General features: G+C 43.2%; 1 protein-coding gene across 2 annotated transcripts in view; it reads right to left on the reverse strand.

Moving 5' to 3' along the window:
• The window catches only part of htr2cl1 (5-hydroxytryptamine (serotonin) receptor 2C, G protein-coupled-like 1), a 102,235-nt gene that overhangs the window by 29,711 nt on the left and 59,427 nt on the right, over positions 1 to 13,097 (reverse strand). Inside the window, exon 3 of one of the 2 annotated variants that reach the window (XM_046380591.1) lies at positions 747 to 882. The gene's annotated coding sequence lies outside the window, so the exon portion shown is untranslated. Of the gene's footprint in view, positions 1 to 715; positions 883 to 13,097 lie in introns of both variants that reach the window. The other variant, XM_046380590.1, reaches the window with a different exon arrangement.

Raw genomic sequence — 13,097 nt, forward strand, 5'->3', positions numbered from 1 at the left:
TTTATAGAAACATTGACTCGTTACAAGTCCAACAACCTCCAGTAATAATCACTGTTTTCATATATAAAGACTTTACACAATCTAAACTGAAATAACTGAAAAGATTTGCTGCTTTGCTGGTAAAAAACAGAAAAAAAAACCCACAGCAGGTTATTTTACAACCTGATCAGCTCCCTGCAGTGCTGATTAGCTCCCAAAAAGAGGCCCACCGATGCCTTTCTCTGTCTCTGTCTGTCAGGTAGGCCTCAGCTCACATGTGGTCCTCCCTCAAGACTCCAAACATCATAAATGTGGGGCTTCCAAGCAACAGAATCACATAATTCTGTGGTTTTCATGCCTGTTTGACTGACTCTGTTGCCGTCAAGCCTGCACAAAAGGTAAAACGCATCAGCTTGGGTGCAGCAGGAGCCAACAAGTATTTTAAAACCGAACACGCTGAAAGAAACTGATCATATGCTGAGTCACTGTTGTGGTGTAGCAGCTCATCTTCTTCAGCCACGACACTTTAAAGCTAAGACAACAACAGGAAGTGCTCTCGTTCCAACCGGAGCTCCTTTAGTCACAAATGCTGAGCACCTGTAGGTGTTTCAGGCAAACAACGACAGAAACGAGAGGCAGGGAGATGAAAACGCAGCTGAGAAGCGGAGAGAGTGAACGAGTGAGAGAAAGAGAGAGAAACACTTTCATCCCAGTGTCAGTAAATCTGGTCACTTACTCCTCCTCGCCTCCTGATCGAAGCGCCTGACCTTTGCCGTTGTTTTCCTTTACCGCCGGCGGCGACCCTGTCGACGCTACCTCCCGTCTTTCTCTCCTGCTGTATCAGTCCCTCTGTCATCTGTCACTCCACACCTCCGGAGTGAGGGATCAGCATCATCCATCTGCCTACAGAGAAAAAGGGTGTGGGGGGAGGGAGGGAAAGACTTTTGATGCTCTTTTGTGAAAAAATAATAAAAAAAAAATCAAACAAAACTGAGGTTAAAAGTGACTGAGAACCTCGTGAAACCACAGCTCCCACACATGACACACACACACACACACACACACACACACACACCAGGAACAACAGCAGCACAGCTGAATGTGCCATTAATCTTCAGCTCCTTTTCAGCCATCACAAACACACTGACGTTGGGTAAACATCCTGCACATCATATGAGATTAGATGATTCTTCAGTTCTCCTTAACTGCAGCAACAAAAACAGCCATGAAGTCACTTGGCGTAAGTATGAAGATGTGAGCTCATGTTGTGTGGAGCATGACAAGAACTAAAATTTATTGCGACAAAGGAGAGCACTGAGTGGTTGTAGCATGAATATTTTGTAATAATTCACTAAAAAAGAAGAAATATCCCTGAGCTCTGTTTAAACATACTAAATATTATTTATTGTTTCTTAGAAAATATTGGAAATTTTATTCCATGTATAGTTTATTTTATTTATTCATTTTATTTTCAAATTTTTCTGACTTAAAATTCTTAAGATTTTCATGAAATGAAAACCCATTTTAGTGCTATTAAACATTTCTTTTCAGCATTAGCCATTCAATGTATGATGAAATAAATGAAATTACTCCCTGAATTCAAATTACCTACATGCACCCATGTTGTGAGTTTATACATCAGTTCCTCCTTTAATTTTGTAGCTGCTCAGGGAGTGTTTGCTGTGATGTTGATCCGAAATCTTAAGGACTGCAGCTTTAAAGGCCCTCAAGGTTACACTGGCAATAATCAATTTTAACTAATCAATTCTGAGCATACCGATCGTCAATCATATCAATACCAATGCATCTCTCTCTAAACTGGAGAAAAGGTTTTGATTGCATGTCATCCTAAAGTCAAAGGTTTTCCATCAAATGAATCCTGTCAAATGAAGTACAATCTGAAACAGACCTGACACTGAGGTCGAGGTTGTCTACTGTAGCACGAGGGACTTCAGGTTCAAATCATATAAACATCAACAAGCCTCCATAAGGTGACTCTCGTGCAGGTCCTGCATTAAAACCACATGTTTGGGCCTCGGAGCAGGTTCAGAGTCTGGATCGCGTTGTGCTGTTTTCATCAGCGCAGCCACTGAGCCACGAGGCCGCCTAATGGACTGCACAGATGGAGCGGCGTTACGGGAGCAGGAGGGATGGACTGGGCGGGGTTTGAGCGCGGGGCCGGATGGAGGAAGACGACAATATCATGATGAATATAAGCAAAACCAACAGTTAACTTTGGATTCCACTCCACTGTACAGCAGTATTCAGAGGCGTGCGAGCCTCGCATTACTGCAAGTACAGTTGAGTGCATGCGGTTTAATTGGGTGACTCGAGTGTTCACAGCAGTCTCCACAGACTGTCGGTTGTTGTCAGATTATTTACAACCTCAGACTGGCTCGCTTTTCAGCTTCAGCACAGATATCCTTCAGGTAGTTTAGTCTTGATGCACCTCACTTATTAATCTAAAATGATTAAAAATAAAGAAAGGTGGAGGCGAGGAGGAAAAAACTGAAACTAGCCGTAAAGAGATGTTCAGACGAGAGCGGCGGGAAGGGGAGAGAAACAAACAGGCTTAATGAGAAGAGGGATTGTCAGCCAGAAGCCAAACGAGCAAATCTCGGAGCTGCAGTGTCATAACTTTTCATTAGAGCGGCAAGACAAAGTCAACATCAGACTCATTGTGCCCATAGAACAAAACAGAAAGAAGAAAAGGAGAGTGGGCTTTCTGATTTGTGCAGCTATAGTTTCAATAAACTGGCAAGCAAATACGTTTGCTAAATTGAACTGAGAGAGGCATAAAGGGACGACATCTCTGCAGTTTCTCTTGGATACGTCCATCCTCTGGACGCTTGACTTTACAACCGGCAAGTCCAGTAAAACAACAAATTCTTGCAGGTGAAATAATACTCAGCTTTCAAGTCAGCTTTTTCACAGTTTTATTTATTCCATCCGTGAGTGTATTCCCAGAAGCGTCCACCTTCCTGCACTACTTCCTGTCCGTTAGGAGTGTCTGACGGGAATCATTACGTTACATGACGACTCCTCTTCATTTAGTCTCTACCTCTCAGCCATTACTGATAACATGCAGTCAACCTGCAGCCTAACGACAGCTCATAATCTGACATGAATGTACACATCAGAACTCACACGCTGCACAAACCTCTGAATGCATCACCACACCCGGCTTGATTATTTGATAATCGGTTCGAGAACTGAAGTCTGCATTTTGCAGGGGTGTATTATATCAGAGGAATAAAACAAATGAAGACAAGGACTGCTGGAGCTCTGAGAACAGGGCGAACATTTACTAGTCTCAGTTTATTTGACATTTTACTTCAGGAATAAGAAAATTATTTGATCAATTCCACCACAGAGTTCTGAGTGCATAAAACAGCCCTTTGTTTTCCAGCTCCAGCAAGCGCTGGGATGCCTGTGAGGGGAGAGAAAAACTCCACGCAGACCTACGCCCTGAGGCGTATTTGTTAATACAAGCACTCGCATAAGACTGTAGCACTTAATACTTTTTTGAATTTCTGAACGATCCTTTGTAAAAAAAAAAAAAAAAAAAAAATCTGTAGGTGGAGGATCACAGAAAAGTCTGTTTGCAGGGTAGGCAATAAAGGAAAAGGGACTAAACTGTTTTCACACAAGCTTTAAGTACGCACTGTCAGCCCTCGCCAAGGTTTGAGCCTATTTATTCATTAGCTGATCAGCTGGAACCGCAAAGTAAAAGCAACTAAAGTTATCAAGTGATGTAGAGGAGTAGAAAGTACAATATTTACCTCTGAAATGTGGTGGAGTAAAGCTTTAAAACAGCACAAAATGGGGTTACTTGGGTGCCAAGTGTCAGGTGCAGCACTTGAGTGAATGTACTTCGTTACTCTCCACCACTAATACATGAATAAAAGTAAGTGAGGCGGGACGTCGAGCAGAGTTGATGATCACGGCTGGTCCTTTAGCTGATGGAAACTGCACCGATTCACACTTCGGAAATTCAGAGAAAGTTCGAGGACTTCGGAGACGTGGGGGCAGCAAGACAGAGAGAGACGGACAGACAGACAGACAGACAGACAGACAGACAGACAGGAGGTCCAGTGTGTTTGAAGGGTCAAAGTTTATTCTCTGCTGGATGATGCAAAGGCCATTAACACAGAACGGCACAGCTAATGTGATAGCACATAATCCCTCCATCTGTGTGTGTGTGTGTGTGTGTGTGTGTGTGTGTGAGGCAAAGAGGGTGATGGGTGAGTAATTACACAAACACACTGCGTGTCAACTGCCATGAAGGATTGCAGGAGGGAAGAAAGGGAAGCAAGCGAGATGGAAAACAATGTGTACATGCTGCACGGTGATGTATATTGTGTGTTTGTGTGTGCGTGTGAGCGCATGTGTGAGTGTGTGTACATCGAAGGCATCACAATGCAGTGTGTAACACCGGACAGACAGATAACAGACTGCGGCGTGTTCGCTCCGAGACACAATGGAAGAACAGGGCGAGAGCGTTCGTCAAATCCCAGCAACACACTCACAAAGAGGAAGAGGAAGAGGAAGAGGAAGAGGAAGAGGAAAGGAAAGGAAAGGAAAGGAAAGTGACATATCTTGTCATTGGAGGGAACTCACTCCAACGAAATTTGTTCTCTGCATTTAACCCACCCAAGATAAGCCTTCGGGCAGAGAGAAAGAGAGAGAAAAGGAAAGGAAAGAGAGAGCTGGAGAGCGTGGAACTCAAAGATCTGTCAGACCGACAGAGGGAGGACGGGAGGGAAAAACTGCACCGGGGGGGTGAGGGGAAGTGTAGAAGAAGAAGACTATTAATGGATCAGTGTGTCAGGGTGTTACGACTGCTGCATTTTAACAGAATAAGAAGCGAGGAAGGAAGCAGTGATATTTAAGGACGCAGGATGAGAGAGAGATGAACGACGAAGAGAGCGCGGAGGGAGGACGAGGAAGGAAGGAGGAGGGACAGAAGCACACGGGAAAGGAAAGAGAAAAGGGAGGGACGCCGGAGAAATGGACAGACACATAGGGAGGAAGGGAAAGCGAGTGAGGAAATAAAGCATGGAGAGGAGGAGGAGGACGAGGAGCACGAGGAGGTAGCAGTGAGGAGAGGAGGTGAAGAAGAGGTGGAGTGAAGAAGGAAAACAAAGACAGGAAAGGAGAGAAGGAAAGAGGCAAACAAAGTAGGAAGCTTCTGGAAGAATCTAATACTACATTTATTAATACGTGATACGTTTTGTATTATTATTATTGTTACAGGATTTTTGCAGCAGGATACAATGTGTTCGTGCTCCATAAGCACATTTTTGTATCCCACTGTTTTCAGCTCAGCTACGGGCTAATGCTTACTGTTATTAAGGATATGAAGGAGTAGAAGTAGTAGTAGTACGAAAAAGCTAACGAGAAAGGCTTTTTATCCCGGGGCTTTGTGCACCACGAGCAAACTGTCATTTAGTTCCATTATGTTCAAGAGAAGGCAGACATCTCCACTGCCCAAAACTCACAGCAGCTCACACCTTAACAGTGCAGATGGATAAACAGCACTGCAGGGAACAGGAAGAGCGCACATCCTTGATTCTGGATTGATTTTGGGGTGAACTGTCCCTTTAAAGTACAGAAACGTGACAGTAAGACACAGGCTACAAACTGCCTCGACTTGATTGATTTGACATAAGACATATTGATGTTTAATTAGTGCCTCTGAGTTCAAATAGCCGGAGTCTCACTGTGCAATTTGTACTCTTAACCCACCGCGGGGAGAAAATGAAGGATGGAGGGAATAAGGAAGGGAACGAGGAGGCGAGGCTGCGAGTGGAGGGAGAAATGTCAGCCAGTCGATAAGTGAGTTAATGAAAACTGAGTATTTTTCATCGCTATCAACACTTGTACAAAGAGAGGAAAAAAAAGATAAACAGTCACAAACAGTCAGCTGTGCGTGACACACACACACACACACACACACACACACACTTCATCAGGAGAAACTCATTATGTTTCCTGAAAGGCCTCTTGGCTATTAATCAGAAATGAACCCCCCCATACATTTATCAGCCAGTATCACTCAGCTGTGAGACACACACACACACACACACACACACACACACACACACACACACACAAAGCAAAGGGCTATTAAGTGAACATGAAATAGTAATCTTAGACGCCAACTTCCTGTTGAAAAATATTAATTAACCCACAAAGAGAAAGAGACAGAAATCCGCTGAACTGAAATTCAGGATCGTTCAGACTCGTCTGTTGTATCTGTTGTCATAAGTTTTCATTGCTTAAATGTCAGTTAAGGTTTTAGTTTTGTTTTGGTTTTTTAAGAGAAAAATGGAGAAACCGTCTATACAGTAACCTGCTTCCTAAAGGCGACACGATCGCCGCAAGATGGACCAATCCGTTCGCGAAGCCGCCCGCCCGATGTACGTCCATCTATGTTTATCATATCATTTATTTATCGTTGACCAAAACAAGCTCGAGTGAATGTGTGTCGAGTGACCAAGATTTTTATTTAATTTGAAATGTCAGGATGAAAAAATACTGCGTGTCCTGATTTATGATGGTGAAAAAAGGTGAAAGAGCTTCTCTCTGTTCGCTGTTCATGTGGCCACGACTTCAGGTTTGTTCGACGTTTTCCCGATGCGCCGCCTCTTGTAGTTACGACTCTCCTCTCTTGGAGAATAAAGTTCACGAACACAAACTGGCCTCTGTTATTCTTCTACCTACACTCAACTTTGGACAAAATCTCTTGTCAGATTCGTCCAAATATTTGTCTCAGCCTGAAGTCCAAACCGTCCTCCCTCCATGCGGACGCCGTGGCGTGACCGCAGACGTGCCCACTGGGGTCACGGATGAGAAAACACTCATACGAGCTTCACTTCTGATCAAACATGAACAAGCTGCTGCATCAATCTGCTGTGACATTTCGCTCTGCAAACACAATCAGACGTACAAACGCTCAGTGTGAACTTCAGTAAAACCCGCATGGGCTTTCTGAGACCACAGTGAGGCTTTCTGGACCAAAGAGCTTCCAAACTGCGCCACAACTCCAACTGCAGTGTTTGTGCGTGGCGTCTGGCGGGTGCGTGAAGTAAGAGGGTGTGGAACAGATAATGGAGGAGGTTTTTACTGCTAATGTTATTGATTTGCTTGTTGTTTGTCAAGGCGATACTGAATGAGTGGCACCGCTGGGGCTGGCAAAAGCCTGCTGACGGGCCAAAATGGCCTCCAGCAGGTCCGGCACAGTTTGTTCCACTGCAAACAGGGTGTGGCCGCATGTCTTTATCCGACCAAAAGCTTATGTGACGGCACATCTACTTTAGTGTCACCTGAGTGGCGTTCACATTTAGCTCGCAACACGAACGGAGAACACGGAAACAAAAGCCTGGCTTCATCTTTTGTTTCCAGCTCGTGCAGAAGAAGAGAACAAAATGTTGGCGGTTCTACAAGCATGCGGTCATAATGATTTAGGCCTTTGACTTTGTGCCTCAGTCTCCGTCTCTCTGTCTGTCTCTCTCTCTCTCGACTGTCTCGTCTGTCTCTCCCTGTCTTTGCCAGCAAAACACAGCCGACGCTGACTTTAATTTTTTCTTTGATTAAAAGTTGTCACTGCAGCTTTGAAGTGAGGAGGCCCTTCCAAACAATTCCTCTGTGTGTGCGCGAAACAATTTCTTTCCCACGTCAACTCTTTCGTGTGTGTGTGTGTGTGTGTGTGTGTGTGTGTGTCCATATTCCCCTCCCTGCTGCTGTCAAAAATTCCATTAAAGCACAGTTGATGTGTCAACAGCAACACCATGAGCACAATAACAACAACAACAACTGGGAAATGCAAGCAATCAAGAGAGAAGACATTTAGCCTTTAGAAATGGGTTTTTGTCCTTGATTTATGTGTTGCTCCGCCAACGTGCCCTTTAGCCACAGAGTCCTGAAGAGAGCCAAAAGCTTGTCCTGAAGAGGACGTCGGTGTTGGCCCGTCCACCTAACTCGGGTCAGGTAACTGGTTGCTTAAGGCTTCTGAATTCAATTTCCATAGATTTAAATCACTGCTTCCTTAGCAGGCTGTTGCACACTTACGCCTCATTGTTATTTTACACTCACACAGATTAAGTCTTGAAAGTTGCATCATGAATATCTGCTGGATGTGTAAATCAGAAGCTATTTGGCAACATGTTTGCCATATCGACTTTATAAGGTATTAAATTGAAATAATAAATAATTGATTAAACACCTTCTCAGGACTGTGTGGGTGCTTACACATCCTATTTGACTGACAAATGTCCGACTCTCCAGTTTGCATCTGTTAAAACAAATTACACCTTAGTGACTTTTTCCCTAACTTCAACCGAAGAGGAGCTTGAATCAGAGTTGGAGTGTCGGTGCAGATCTTTCAGTTTTCATTCATACATCGTGACTCCTGTCTTTTCACCGCAGAGAGTGAATCACACCGACTAAAGTTTAACCAAAGCAATCTTTACTTCTCCTGTTCTGTATTGTGAAAGCAATAAAGGCGGCAGTCCCAGTGGGAACTCACTTACGACTAACACTGTGGAAAATGAAAGAGGCTGTCGGATGAGTTGATTTCACACCACCGGGAACATTTGCAAAAAAGAGAGCGAGAAAGTGGGAAAGAAACAGAGAGAGGACGTGGGACCGAAGGTAAAATATGCTCGAGTGTGTGTTTCGTGACTCCAGTGAATAGCACCATTATATTACCACTGTGTGAATCTGCCATGCAGAGTTTTAGAAGTGTTTCTGTCAACAAGGATGTCGACTAATTCTGGTTGACAAAGGGAATTAAATCCATCGGGGAAAACAAACTTGTTAAATGGATACTCAGGACCAGGATCAGCTCTGAAATGTGATATTGATGAATGAGATTCTGTGTGTACAGACAGCCTCTCATGAGTCACTTCACACACCAGATAACACAGGCTGAATGGGGCTAGAGGACTGGTGTGCGGCTTGAGGACTCAGTGAGGGGTTTTATTTATTGGTGCCCAGAGAGAATCGAGGATGCTGCAACTTCCTGCTTGTGTAACGTCCACCTGAGCTTGTTGTGGTCCTCAATGAAATTCTCGGGATGGCAGGTGACAAGATGACAGTGAAGGGGAGAAAGATGGCCACATTCAGGATTTCAAGCAGTCTGAGAAAGCTTGAGGAAGACCAACTACGAGACCAGACAAACCAAAGGAATCAGGACTGCGCTGAACCGGCTATCCGTAAATCCGTCATGTTGATTGTGGGCAAAGCTCTTCTGAAACTCTTCCAGTTTGAAACTGTTCATTAAATTTGGTTAAAACGTAAGAAATCTCAATGAATTTCCAATTTTGTTAACCTACCCTTGCTGGCCTGACATTCTGTAGTATGCCCACATTGTGGTTTTTCATTAAATATAATTTAAAATCTATTATTAAAGTATTAAATAGCATTGTGACTGAGTGTCAGGGCACAAACGTGCCATTACTTTACACTGCAGGTTTCTCTTCAATCTAAATGGGTCAGATGCTTTCATTTTATCACCCTTTGCAAGCATTAAACAATGGCATTATTAATTGTTAACACATTCATTATTTGGCCCTTAAAAGCCATAACATTTGGGTTGCCAGTTTGTGGAAATCCTCCTCTAGCATCACACATGCTAACCTCTTGAATTCATCGAGAAGACCCCTCCAGTTGACTGTCTGACCTCTGCTAAAGGACTGCAGGTCATCTGGACCAAAAATCAAATTACAGACAACATATTAACATTTATAGCTGCAGACTTGATGAATTACTTTGATACACATTTATTCATTATCAAGTGCTTTTCTGCATGGCTCACTAGAGGCTGAAAAGCTCTCGCTCTGTAATACTTAGAAATGCCAATAAATTCATAATGAAGGCTGATTTACTCACTTATGTTTTGACTAGGCTGAGTATGAACTAAAGAACAGCTGCTGCGACTGACTCCTAAAGTGTGGAGCGCTTTTGTTTCCATTTGATCTACTTCTGATCGCCACCTGGCAAGACTTTTTACACGTTTGTGCCTTTTTTGGAACGTAACACGACACACACTGAAGTGAGTCTTCCATTGTGATTTCTCGCACAGGATTCTTGATGTGCTGTAATGATACTGATGCTGTCTTGTCAACGTGCTTCTGGGGAGAAATGACTATTGCTGTTTAAAACCAAACCTACCTAAACATAACATGGCCTTGTCTGGTCCAAAACATGTTCCAGCTGTGCTCATAATTCCAACAAGGCACAAGGCTTTCCATCCTGGAATGTAAATACATCACTTTTCTTACTGGAATATGAATGTACAGCACACCAGATGGTATCCAGTTGTGGATTAGATACATATTATGCCTGTAATGTATTATATGTGTGTGTGTGTGTGCATCTGTGTCTTTATACCAGTGGGAGTTACCATCAGAGCAACCTGACTGGTAAAATCCACATCCCAGATGTGCTGCTAATGCCTGTAATGGACAGTTAGTTGTATTTTATTGGCTGCTCTGTCAGCTTTTCGAGTCAGGGTGGCTACTTAACCGACCCCCTAAAGGAAAAGTCATCATACGCATGTTAACATGTTTGTTAAAAGCCCACTTTCGAGATATTTCCCTTTAATTGTAGGCATTTCTGGCCTTCTGTGCGTGAGCTCCTGAAACTCCTACATGCTGGCTTATACTTTAAAGCTTAACGTGTCAGAGGTGGCTTCATCACAACGGGCCTTTTCACTCATCCGGAAATCCTTTACCTCCCTTCCCCCGTTCCTCTCTTTCCTCATCTCAAACGGCAGCAAATGCTGTTTTTCCACAGTTAATCAAAGAGATCACTTTGCTTTTGTGTTTCATAGTAACCTGGCAGGGCTGTCATCAGGTGGATGCAGGTAGCAAAGTGTTTCTCAGGTTGGTTGCTGTGACACCATGCAGCACAGACAAAGAGCTCCATCTGGATGTATAAAAGCTCTAACGATCTCCACCCTCGCTAGTAGCTAAAACAAAGGAATTTAAATAAGTCTGAACACAAAGGTTGAATTCTCGCTTGGGTCTCGTGCTTTTCCTAAGACCCTCACCGTACATATTCGATTGTACTGAAAGTCTGATATAATTTCAGAGTGTACTTTTAAAATAATCTTGGATTATGTGACTACTCGCAGACTCACAGATCCAATGCTGATCCAATCACATAAACATGAGCTGCGATTAAGCCTCGTAGGCAGCTAATAACACAGACTGCGCCTCTGAAAGCCAAATGAAATATTGGACATTTCTACTTGAAAGCAAACCACACTGAATTAAATTACACAGCGGGTGAGTCTGGACAACAGACTGTAAAGTGGTAAAATAAATAAATAAAATTGAATTCTCTGAAACCAAAGAACAGCTGAAAAGACCATCCATCATTATCATCTATCCTCCTGAAAATCGTAAATAAACCCATAGCTGTGGTGGGATGATGGTCTCTTCAGGCTAATTAAACAATATGAAAGAACACACGTGCTAACAGAGCTGTGCATGCTTTGCTGAAAAACCACAGAGTTAACCAGCTTTTGCTCCGTGCACATGCCAGCTCAACCTCTTCCTGACGATGAAGACGTAGTTCTGTGGTTGCCACAGCGATGCTGGCGTTCACCGCCGCTGTGGTCTACTTTATGGAGGTACAAGAAGCCAGCAAACCAAAGGGGTCTTTAAGCTCCATGACTGCTACTGGGGGCAGCTAAAATGGCCTCCTCCTGCCTCAGGCCATCAACTCACCAAGTGCAGAATTCTGCTTGACATGTTTGGTATTCATCATTATTTGGTCTTTGTCCTGTTGACTTGTTTAAAACCTGTTTGGCCACCCGACCGCTCTGGTGCTATCGATGAGCAATTACTGCATGGATAAGAATGGCTGTCAAAGCCTCAAAAAAATGAAACCAAAATTGTCATAAAGCAGATTGATCGTGTAAGTGCACGATGTGCTTTGAGGTGGAAGCAAATTAAAACAGATGCCTGATGCAGCAAGTGAAAGAGATTGAAGTTACACAGCTGAATACAATCTACAGATGACGCACATCTTGGCTTTACACAACCTTCAGTTCAGCACAAGGTGAGCCGAGAAGTCCTTGGCTTATTCAGTGATAACATAATCAACAGCGAGTGAGTGAAAGGAAGAAAATATGTCCACTGTATGTGTGTGTGAGAGAGAGAGAGTTTATGTTTTGAACAAAAAGCTTTTCTTCCATCAGAAGCTCTTTGACTTAGAGACTTTTACTTGGCTGCCATGTGTGTTTTGTGATTATGTGTGAGTGTGTTGTGTACGTTGTGCAGAGAAAGCTTATCTGCTCATGTACACGGTTGTGGATAAAGGTTCATTCCGTGCTACCTCCACTGTAAATACCTGCAACGGACTGGAGGCAATAAACACACAAAAGCAGCAAAGTGTAGACTTTGAGCATAAAGGAGATTTTCACATCTATGCAGGGAAATTAAACACATGCAGACACACTGTGTGTAGATAACACAGTAGCATCATATCCAGTTGGTGTGATTATGTCAAACTATAAGACGATCAGTTATTCCACCTTCACTCTCACCTTGAGGTATTACTTTGTGTGTGTGAGTATGTGTGTGGCTAACCGCAATCAAAATATTTTTTTTTTTATCCCCTTCATTTAGTTTCCTGTCCTTTATTTCTCCCATGACTCTCCTTCGTTCCTCCTCTTTGTCACTCTAGCTGTTGGGTTTCTTGTCTTGCTCTTCATTTTATTCAATTTGACCATCTCTTTTCCCCTTTCTGTCTTTGTTCCCATTTTTTCTTCAGTTTCTCTTGCTCTGTTTTGCGCTCTCGTCCCTGTCAGCCTTAAACATCCATCGTTTTCTCCATCACCTTTCTTAGCTGGGTGGTAAAAAAAAAATGCTCCTTTTTGCAGATGACATTCTCCTTGTTTTGGGAACCCAGCAGGACCCCTAAACAACCTTATATTTTTTAGCTTTATGAAAATGAATCCTGATAATGAATCAAAGGCTTTGAAAAGATTTTGAAAAGAAAAGATTTCTGTCAAAGCACAAGAAAAAAAATACCCAAGCATATTGGTTCAACAGAAGTCCAATCAATACCACAGTACAATACCACATAAATGAGTCGAATGCATT

This window comes from Scatophagus argus, chromosome 23 (genome assembly GCF_020382885.2).
Source record: "Scatophagus argus isolate fScaArg1 chromosome 23, fScaArg1.pri, whole genome shotgun sequence".
In the NCBI taxonomy this organism is placed as follows: Eukaryota; Metazoa; Chordata; class Actinopteri; family Scatophagidae; genus Scatophagus; species Scatophagus argus.